Here is a 12,464-nt window from a genome sequence, read left to right as displayed (position 1 = left end):
CAAAGACGAACGCCAAATTTGCTAGCCTACGAGTGAATGAAAGTAAGAGTAATTTTACGAAACAAATCAGTTTTCACCAATTTAATTTTGTGAAGCGATTCAAACCTCATAATTAGCAGTGGAAATCATAGACATACTACCAACAGCCATCGATTTACCCTTCAACAAAGGATTACTCAAAGTTTCAACAGCCGCATAAAAAGCATCCATATCTACATGTAACCAAATCCTAGAAAGGTCACGTGTAGATTCGAGCTCTAAAATTCTCTTATCCGCAACCTAAGAAAAATAGCAAATAATTTATTAATAGCAAATCATTTATTTACTTAAACATAATTTCGACTTTTGCAATTCGTATAAAGGTAATTGATACTTTAGCCAAACAAAACTACAGAAAAAAACCTCATCAACTGCTTGCTAGAAATATTGAGCTGCCTTTTCGAAGTAAGGCCTGGCCTCATCTTTCCTTGTTAGTAAAAAATGCAAAAGAAGTCTGAGCATTTCCCAAACACCATAAAGCATCATGCTTCTTAGGGTTAATCGACAAAGCCTCCTCTAGCTTCGAAATAGCATCTATTCACAATTAATTTTTAGTAACCAAGAAAATTAATATTTGAATTACTAATGAATGAAATTAAATTTATTATGTGCATATATATTATGAGAACCTTGAATCATTTTCTGTGGATCTGGAACGCTTTGAAACTGAGACAACTCAAGTAAAGCTCCAGCCCATCTTGTTAAGTTCTGCAAACAATAAATATAAATTAGCCAAAAATCAATTTTAATTGAAAGAAAAAAAAGATGAAGAAGAAGAAGAGAAAAACAGATCAACAGAATGATGAAGCCAACGTCGGCATTGAAAGGATTGGAAGCATAAGTAGCTTCGAAAATTTTACGAGCTTGCTCAAAAAAGAGCAGCCTATCAAGCTCACTCGACGATTCCATGGCCGCTCGTTCCTATCAAGCTCACTCGACGATTCCATGGCTACTCCTTCTAACTTCTTCTTCTTCTTCTTTTATCGGGTTCGATATTTCTTATATAAATAGCTTGAAGATAAAAAAATAAAATAAAATAAAACGAGAGAGAGTCCGATGAAGGGAGTAAAAAAGTAGCAAATACGGAAGAACGAGCAACAAAGATAATCTCACTCTCCATTTGCTTTTCTTCTAGAGTTACTGCTGTTGATGAGGGTGACTGAGAAGAAGAGGAGCTTAAAGTAGCAAAAGCGGCAGAGAGAAAGGGTGTTTTGAAGATACCATGTTAGGGGGAAAAATTAGGGGTTTCAGGGAGGGAATTTGGGGATAAAAAGGCGCCATTTTTTAATTAAAATTATTTTTGCGGCGTTTTTTATAAAAATGCCGCTATTACTTTTTTTTGCGACATTTTTCATAAAAACGCCATTAATCTCTATTTTATATTTTATTTTTATTTTTGTATTTTATTTTTTTTGTTATCAATATTTTTATTTATTTATCAATATTTTTTTAAATCTAATATTTAAACCCCAACCCTTAAACCACAATCCATAAACTTTAAAATAGTAACTTATAAATCTTAAACCCTTAACCATATACTTTAAACCGTAAACCCTAAACTATAACGATAATTAATTCAATATTTTAAAATTAATATTGTCTCTTTACGATTATATCAATATTTTCATTTTTGACATGTGTTTTTCTATATTTTTACTTTTAAATTTTTTCAATAAAATCCAAATGTTGCTTCAATTTTCCAACAAGAAACCCTAAACTTAAACCCCAAACTATAAACCTATATCCTAAACCCTAAATATATATATTACATGGGATAAAAGTAATTAAAAAAGAATCTTATTACTTACCTAATCCCAAAAATAATTTGATTTTTTGTTATCTTATCAAAAATCCTAACTCTTAAACCTTAATAGCCTAACCCCTAAATCCATGAACAGTACTACGATCCTAACTGTAAAACAAAAAACCACAAACTCTAAACCAAAAACAATAAACATTATATCATAAACCCTAAACTCTTAAACCATGGACATTAAACCTTAAATCTTAAATCATAAATTCTAAACCCCAAAATAATAAACATTATATCATAACCCCTATCCCCTAAACTCTAAACCATAAAACGTAAACCATAAACCCTTAACCCCAACCCTTAAACCATAATTAGATATTTAATTATATGTATACACCTAAATTTTGATAGAGATACATATCATAATTATATATGAATTTCGATTTAATGTGTAATTGTAGATGTGAAATTCTAATTGTGGTTTAAATGTATAATTGAAACTTTAATTTTGATTTAATCATACACATTTTAAAAATAAATACATCAATATATTTTTATATTGAATATTATATTTATCTTATTTAGATTTATATTATAAAACAAATCCAAGATACACAAGTTAAGTAGTTTACCATATTTACCTCTAAATTCCAAACCCCAAACCCTAAATCCTAAACTATAGGCCCTAAACACTAAACCATAACCCATAAACTAAATTACTTTTTTTGCGGCGTTTTTCCAAAAGCGCCGCTAAAACCTCGACCTATAGCGGCGTTTTTCTAAAAGCGCAGCTAAAACCTCGACCTATAGCGGCGTTTGGGCCAAAAATGCCGCTATTGCTCAGTTTTTAGTGGCGTTTTTATCAAAAACGCCGCTATTGCTCGATTTTTTGCGGCGTTTTATTGCAAACGCCGCTAATGTATAATATTTGTGGCATTTTTTGTTCAAACGCCACTAAAAACGCCGCTAAAGCCCTATTTTCCTGTAGTGAACAAGATATATGAAAAATTCTACCTCTCTAGCCAGCGATAATCCGGTTAGTTCCTCCAAAAACACATCAAGAAATTCACAAACAACTAGCACATACTTAATCTTTGATTCAGATTCTTTAGTATCCAACACACATGCAAGATAAACATCATTCCCTTTCTTGATATATTTTTGTACTGACATAGCTAAGATCACATAAGACAACCCATCCAGTTTATCAGATTCAACATTGAGCAATTCACCATTCTGACATTTTAATACAATATATTTTTGTTTACAATTTACCACTGCATCATGCTAAGTTAACCAATCCATATCCAGAATTACATCAAATTCACCAAATGGTAGTAACATCAAATCATCCGGAAAATAGAAACCTCTTATCATTAGAGGACATTTCTTGCAAATTTTATCCACTATCACATACTGGCTTAAGGGGTTTGATACTTTGACCACGAATTCAGTGTATTCAATATATAAATTTTTGATAAATGCTAAATTCATGCAAATATATGAACGTGTTGAACCAGAGTCAACCAAAGTAGTAATATCAGTATCAAGAAGAGAAAAAGTACCAGTAATGACGCCTGGTGCAGAGGCATTCTCTCTTTGCACGAATAGCAGATGTCCTTGCTGGTGCTCATGCTTCAGATTTAGCAGTTGGATCTTTTGTTGTACCTTAGCTACCACTGGCATTGCCGGGGTTACGAGGTGGTCTACCTATCAATGCAGGGTTGTTTGGTTTTGAATTCTGAACAGTGTATTTTTCAATCCTTTTCGAGCAATCTTTGAGATAATGGTCAAGAGAACCACATCTAAAACAGGCTCTGCTTTTCATGCGGCATTTGCCAAAACAAAATTTATTACAATGCTTGATTTAGGTTTGCGATTCTCGACACTTCCAGCACTTCCTACTGATGGGGCCAGAGATCTTGGATTAAAGCATTGAAAGCCTCGGTCTTTCCCAGAATACCCCACAGATATGGTAGAACAATCATGATATTTCTTTGATTCCTTTGAAGCTGATTGTTGTGACTTTCCCATAAATATTTTACTTAAGGTTCGGGCTTCTATCTTTGCCTGTCTCTTTTCTTTACTTAATTCTTTGGCTTTTTATTTTAATTCCAGAATCCTAACTAATAGCTTAATGTCTTCATTTAGTCCCTCTTCAAACCATTTACACATGGAAACTTTAGTCGGGATACACTCTCTGGCATATTTACTTAATTTGACAAATTCCCGCTCGTATTCAGATACAGTCATATTCCCCTGTTTGAGCTCTAAAAATTCCTTCTATTTCTGATACAAGAATCCCTGGCCAATATACTTCTTTTTTAATTCCATTTGAAAAAATTCTCATGTAACATTCTCCCTCGGTACAATAGAAACTAGAGTATTCTACCACTGATAAGTAGAATCTTTTAGCAAAGATACAACACATTTCAAACATTCGTCAGGCATGAAAGATAATTCATCCATAACCCTGATAGTATTTTCTAGCTATAATTCAGCTCTTTTTTGATCGTCTTCAGTAGTAGCTCTAAATTCTTCTGCCCCATATTTTCAAATTTTATCTACCAGAAGCTTATTAGATCTAACAGGTTCTGTACCTTATGGCATATCAAGAACCAGTTGAGGAACAGGAATGGGAGGCTGTTGTATAACAGGATTTGTTCTCAAATATTCAGTGAACCATTAAATCATCATTTGAAATAAGGCTTCTTTAGCCTTCTCACCTTGGCCCTCAAATACGGGCCTTCTACTACTGGAAACATCTCTTTCAACAGAAGCTTGAGCATTGCTCTCATCTTTCTCAGATTCAGCTTGGTTGGACGATATTACTCTATGAAAAACATGTTTACATGGTCAGAAGATATCACACTATCACAGATTATATAATGGCGTGTATAGCTAAACTCGTACTTGCTACATTAGTCTGAGAATCGGTTAAATCATAGCTCTGATACTAATAAATTTAACACCTATAACCCATATCAGTCACCGAAATAGGTTACGAAGCATTACCAGAGTTTACAAATTTAAAAACAGTTTACACATACCATTTACTAATCATAAACGAAATCATACATATTCAATAATAAACAAGTTGGGACTAAATCAGGAACTCAAAGAATTTTTCACAAAATCTCAAAAATTTTCTTAGATGTAAGGGACACACCTCCGTGTGGCTCACACGGCCAAGTAACACGCCCGTGTCCAGGCCGTATGGGCATTCGATGTGAGGCACACGGCCTTGTCCCAGCTCGTGTCCATGCCTGTGTAACTCTCTAACTTGGGTCAAACAGCCAGCCATACGCTCGTGTGCCAAGCCATATGGAAAATTTAATTTTCAAAAATTAGGTGCAGGGGTCACACGGCCAAGTCACATGCCCATGTGCTAGGCCGTGTGACACACACAACTGAGATACATGCCCGTATCTCTACCCGTGTGAGCAATTCGAAGCATTCTATTTCTCAAATTTTAAGATGCAGGGAACAAACGGCCAAACCACACGCCCGTGCGCATGGCCGTGCATACAAGACTGAGACATACGCCTGTGTGGAAAAAATAGGGTCATTTCCAAGCCTTATTTCTCACCCAAATTGCCTTCTACCTACAAAAACACTTAAACATGTTCACCAACCAATTCAAACCATTCAAATCAAGCCAAATTCATGTATTAAGTATGACACAGTATCACCTATATGCATGTTGGGCTTAATGTGCTAACCCAATTTAACCATCAATATAACGATATGCTTTGCATCACTTAACCATTTCAAGCACATACCAAGCATGATAAAGCTACACACAAATATATATACTTTTACTTCAAAATATAACTATTACAAGCCATTCCAATGGCTAGTTCCAACCAAAATATTTCTTCTTTATGCTTAACTTAGCTTATACATGCCATTGTGCCAAAAGTTAGTTTGCTTTATATACCGAGAAGTCCAAGGGATAGTGTGATGTGTCTTCGAGCCTCAACCTTCACGAGCTTCTGAGTACTATAAAACAGAGGAAGTAAAACAGAGTAAGCATATTATGCTTAGTAAGTTCGTATAACCGAAAATTAACTTACCACTCATTTTCATTTAAGATAAGCATACAAAATTCATCCAAAGAAATTTGGCAATTTTCCTAAACACATATAATCTCAAGAAACTTGTTAGTCATGTATTACATGTGAACATCAAGAATCAAGGATGAGCTCATCATGTAATAATTTTCATATACACATGCTTTTCATATCATATTTCCATTTAACATGTGCATTTCCATGACAAATCATCTTAAGCTCAGTTTAACCATGTCAAAAATTAGACTGTTGAATTTATTTGAAATATCAATGGATAAACATGTAGTACACTCAAAGTGTACAAAACTGTAATATGTCAACTCATATTCAGGGGTACCCATTAGGGCACATAATCAGGAAGCACTCTCTAAAGCCATATAACAGGAAGCTCATATGAACCATGTAACAGGAAGCTTATTCGGGCAGTATAACAGGAACCTCATAAAAGTTTGAAACAAAAAGCTCTTGTGAGCTTAACAGGTAACTCCGAAGAGCTATTATTAGGAAGCTCCGGATAGCCGTATATCAGGAAGTTCAAGCGAGCTATATCAGGAAGCTCATAAAGAGCATATATCGAGATGCTCATAAAGAGCTGCGGTATGTCAGCATTATATGCAGGATCCATACCGATCATATAACAGGACACTCACAAAGTGCTGCAGTATGACCACAACACATGCAGGGTCAATACCAATTGGGGATGCTCGTAGGAACCATGTAACGAAAAGCTCGAGAGGGCTTCTAACAGAACACTCTTTCGAGCTATAGTGTGTCTGCAACATATGCAAGACCATATCCAATACCAGAAATCCTGTATCCATCGAATTTCATTTATTCAAATGGGACTTTATATTTATCAAACATCATTAGATATATGTTCAATTTCATATATATATGAGATTTACACAAATTCACAAATACAACATTCAATTCAATCATATAAGTATACAAAATTTAGTTACACGAACTTACCTCGATAATTATTCGTGTTCGTAGGCTACTAATCCGATACTTTTTATTTTTCTCGATCCAATTGCGATCTAGGTATATGAGTAAATTTAACTCATTTTAATAAAATTCACATTCTATTTCATCCAATTCATATCTGAGGCAAAATTACCATTTTGCCCCTATATTTCTAATAAATGGCGATTTCATCCATAGGCTTGGAAAATGAAATTCACGCAATTTAATCCTTATTCCAAGTCTAACTGGATTTTTCATATAACATTTACAGCCCATGTAGTTCATAAAATTTAGAAATTTTCCATGAATTTTACATATTTATAATTTAGTTCCTAAATCACAATTTCATCAAAATTCACTTTATAAAAGTTGTTTATCTATCAACAACCTTTCATTTTCTACCATAAATTTCAAAATTTTAGCATACTCATCTATGGAAAACTTTTAATACTTTGATAACTTTACAAATTAATCCCCAAAATAGGTAGATTAGGTTACTACGATCTTGAAAATATAAAATTACTAAAAATGGGACATGAATGTTACCCAATTAGGCCAATTTAGCTAGCTTGAACTCTTTTCTCTTAGCTAGGGTTTCCATGAAAATAATTTGGGGAAAGATGATGAAAAAGATGATATTTTGTTATGTAATTTAATTATCATCTTTTATTTTTCCACTTTCCAATTTAGTCATTTTCTTTTCTTAAATTTCCATGGATGAATCATCACAAATATCTACAAACTTCTCTTAATGGTCTATTTGCCTTATAACGACCTCAAATTTTGAATCCATAGCTATTTAGCCCTTCTAGCTACTAGAATTCAACTTTTGCATTTTATGAAATTTGGTCCTTTCTATAATTAAACATGAAATCGGTAAAATTTTCTTATTGAAATTTTCATACATCTTTCCTATCATAATGTAGATCATACAATATTATTAAAATAAATTTTCTTTCTGACTCGAATTTGTGGCCCTGAAACTACTGTTCTGATTTCACTAAAAACGGGCTACTACATATACCATTTCAATATAAACTTACCATTTGAGCCATACCATTCATGCATCATATGTACCAAATTGACACAACTCAACCATCATCAAAATGGTACCAAAACAACTAATTCATACATACCAAATTCAACATCTATGCATTCAAGAAAACATCAAATTGAAGTCCACCTATACATGCCATTATAACCTTGGCCAAAATAGTAAAAACTACTGATATAATTGTTGGATAGTGTGATAGATCTCCGACGAGCTTCCAAACCAATCGAGCTTCCGATTATCTATAAAACATAGGAAAGAAAACTACGTAAGCACACAATGCTTAGTAAGTTCAAAAAACATGAATATAACTTACCATTTCAATGCATAACATTAAGATTAAGCATAACATAATCCAACCATAAGCTTGGAATACGCCTAAGCACCATCAACAACACATGTCAGTGCATTAACATATAATTCATTTGAATTATCACAAGGAAAGCAATTTGTACATGCACATACTACTTTTGAGTGTGTCATTTTCATAAACATAACATACTGTAACACCCCAAACCCGTTCTAGACGTTATGGCCGAATCTGGCGATGTCACATGTGAGTGTTTTTGGAAAACCCTTTTCACTACGTAAAAACCATTCTAGTTATTATCTTTAATTTAGTCTACAGTCATATTTCAAATCGCAGAAGCTTTCAAAACCAATTTATGTTACGAAAACCTTAGTTATTTCGAGAAAACCATTCTCTAGCATTGCAGTTCTAAAATCTGAATTCATAGTTCAAATCCCAAATCAAAACCGAAAGTCCAAGTCCAAGATTACATCCAAAATTCCCAAAACAGTTAAGAAGGAATGAAATAAAATGTTTAAACTATAAAACCCATAAGTAGAAAACTAGGGTCACCAACGAGTCCTCCGCTACACCAATTTAACTACTGCTAGGGATTACCTGAACAGATAAAACAAAAAAGGGTGAGTTTCGCAACTCGGTGTGTACATTCCCATAGTTCAACATGCATACAGACAAATATCAGAAAATAGTCATACTTCGGGCCTAAGCCATTTATAGAATCGGTGTGAGCTTTAGCCCATTTAGAAACAGAATCAGATGTATATATAAAGTTGGGCCTTAGCCCACGAAGTTAGATATAGCATGCAACATATTAGATATATAGAAAAAATATGCCCACCAATCCTGCACACCAACTCCGTCCAACCCAACACACCATGTGGGGATAAAATCGAATCACCCATCCCTACACACCAAACATGGGGATAATATCGACCAATCCAACCCTACACACTATAAGGCACCACAATGTAGCACATGTCATAAATATGCAACTTAGCTGCCAGACAACAGGCTTATGAATCTTTTTAGATACTTCCTTCACTTCATCAAACCCACCCTAATGCAATGCAGCATACAAACATGACATGCTAATAAACAGATTAACATACATATACCCATATACAGAATAGAATAGATACACATGCTAACTAGCACATGCATTAATCATACCTCACATAATCAGATCAGATCTACAGAAATTAGAGGTCTAAATAATGTTTATCAACCCTATAACCGGTCACAGTCGACTTGGGCGACCCATGTAACCTTACAGAACATTTTAAAAAAATAGGCTCACACGTCCATGCGACATGCCCGTGTGGGCCCACACACCCGTGTGGCTCACATGGCCTAAATCAGCCTTGGTCGTACGGATCACACGACCTGGCCAAAATTTCCACAAGCCCATGTTGTTTACCCTCTGGCCCACACGGCCCAATTGGTCAGCCTGTGTCTGGCACACGGCCTAGCTGGTTATCACAAGGCCGTGTCGTGCGTCCGTGTCACATGCGCACGACCTGATTCATCTACCACACGGCTGTGTATCGCCACACGGCCTACCACATGGGTAGTCCACACGACCATGTGGCGTCGACAGTTTACTTTTCAACTTTCGCCGAACCTCATTTTTTTGTGTAATTGGAGTATACACTTGGTATAGATTCGAAGCTAAGGCAACCACAAACACTTCAGAACCTAATATCAAACAACACGTCCCTTAGTTAGTCACTTAAACCAAGTTTCTAAGAACGACAAATCCTGAAAGCTAACGATGTCCATACCTCTGACAATCAACAGCAGTTCCTTGCTGTAAAGTGTCGTTTTAGCAATCCACAGCGCCTAAATTGTCTCCTAAATAGAAAAGAGTCTCTTAAAGACTCAACAAACATAAAAACAAGACAAAAAGCACCCCAACACTTACCAAATTCGCACCAAACGCAGAGATAAGTAACGATGACAAAAAATGACCAAAAACTAATATTAAAATAAAGCAAAATTCAGTAGCAACAGGGGATTTTCAGCTGGAAAGAGAAAGAAAATAGAGAAAAATATGGAGGGGAAGTTTGCAGGAAGATACGGCAGGAAGAGAGTGAAATGATTTGGGTTACTCCCAAATCCATTGTTTTGCTCCCACTAAACTTCAACTATTGCAAACACTCAGTATCAAAAGCCAACTCAAACACCCCCACGGCATTAGTAGCAAAAATAATGCCTTCATTCAAACTCGAACCCAAGACCTCCCTTACATCCACACTCCCATTATCCACCAGACCAGCAGATCCATTCTTGCAAGCTTTTCCAACCAATTACTTATAAGCCCTATAACCTAAGACAAGGCTTCATACATATAAAAAGCCAAAATTTTTCCCAAGTTCAGGTTTGAACTCAGGACCTCACACACACAGAACACTTAACCACTAAAGCAGATACAAAATTATGTCAATTAATCACAAAAGCCAAAATATAAAATTTGGGGCGTTACAACTCTACCCCTTAAAAGAAAATTTCGTCCTCGAAATTTACCTGATCAAAAAAGGTGAGGATACTGCTATCGCCTCGAATCCTTTGGCTCCCAAGTAGCCTCCACAGTGCGATGATTCCGCCACAGCACCTTCACTAAGAGGATGGATTTCCTACACAGAACTTTAACATCGTAATCTAAAATCTGAACTGGATCCTCTTCAAAATTCAGATTTGATCGAACCTCAATTTCCTCTACAGGCACAATATGTGTAGGATCAGAGTGGTAACGTCTCAACATCGAGACATGGAACACATAATGTATATGATCCAACTCTGGAGGTAGCTCCAACTGATATGTGACTGGTCCTACTTGCTTCAAAATTCAGTACGGCCCAATAAACCGATGACTTAGCTTACCCTTACGACCGAACCTCAACACCTTCTTCCATGGCGAGACCTTAAGAAAAACCATGTCCCCCACAAAATATTCAATGTCTTTCCTCTTCAAATCAGCATAAGACTTCTATCTATCAGACACCACTTTCAGTCGATCTCGAATCAAACAGACTTTATCCTCTGTCTCTGATACCATTTTCGAACTCAGAACACGTCACTCACCTAACTCAATCTAGCGTAAAGGAGTGTGACACTTACGACCATATAGTGCCTCGTACGGTGCCATCTGTATACTAGATTGATAGCAGTTATTGTAAACGAACTATTCTAACGGCAAGAACTCCTCTCAACTACCTCGGAAATCTATAATACAACCCCTCAACATGTCTTCCAATATCTGGATCACCCTCTCCGACTGACCATCTGTCTAAAGATGGAAAGCAGTACAGAAGTCTAATCTCAAACCTAAAGCCTCATGAAGCTTCTGCCAGAATCAAAACGTAAACTGAGGATCCCATCAGAAATTATCAAAATAAGAACCCTACGAAGTCTCACTATCTCTGAGATGTAAAGCTTAGCCAACTTCTGTAGGGAGAAGTCTGTCCTGACCGGAATGAAATGTGCAATCTTGGTCAATCGATCCACGATGACCCAAACGGAATCCTTCTTAATGGGTGTTAGAGGTAACCCACTAACGAAGTCCATCGTTACTCGCTCCCATTTCCACATCGGTATCTTAACCGGCTGTAGTAAACTTGAAGGTAACTGATGTTCATCCTTAACTTGCTAACACATCAAACAGCGAGCAACAAAGTCGGTAACCTCACGTTTCAACCCTGGCCACCAATACTACTCTTACAAGTCTCGGTACATTTTGTTTCCACCGGGGTGCATAGCATAGGCTACTATGTGCTTCTCTTAGAATCGACTGTCTTAAGTCCTCATCTTTCGGCACACAGATCTGTCTTCGGAAACACAATACTCCATCATCATTAATCCCAAAATTCGAAGTGATCCCACTCTCCACCTGATGAAACCTCAACTCAAGAGACTTATCTCCCTTCTATTTATCCCTGATCTTATCAATCTATGTCGGTCTTACTTGTAGCTCGGCCAATAGACTCCCATCATCAAATAAATTGAGTCGAATGAATATCACTCTCAAGTCGGTCATAGCCCTACGGCTTAACGCATCAGCCACCATATTGGCCTTACTAGGATGATACTCGATACAACAGTCATAATCCTTAAGTAGTTCAACCGATCGATGCTGCCTAAGGTTTAACTCCTTCTGAGTGAGGAGATACTTGAGGCTATTGTGGTCAGTGTAGATGGTACACTTTTCACCGTACAGATAGTGCCTCCAGATCTTAAAAGCAAAGACTATTGCCACCAACTCCAAATCGTGTGTCG

This window comes from Gossypium arboreum, chromosome 2 (genome assembly GCF_025698485.1).
Source record: "Gossypium arboreum isolate Shixiya-1 chromosome 2, ASM2569848v2, whole genome shotgun sequence".
Classification (NCBI taxonomy): domain Eukaryota; kingdom Viridiplantae; phylum Streptophyta; class Magnoliopsida; order Malvales; family Malvaceae; genus Gossypium; species Gossypium arboreum.
This window is presented reverse-complemented; position numbering follows the sequence as displayed.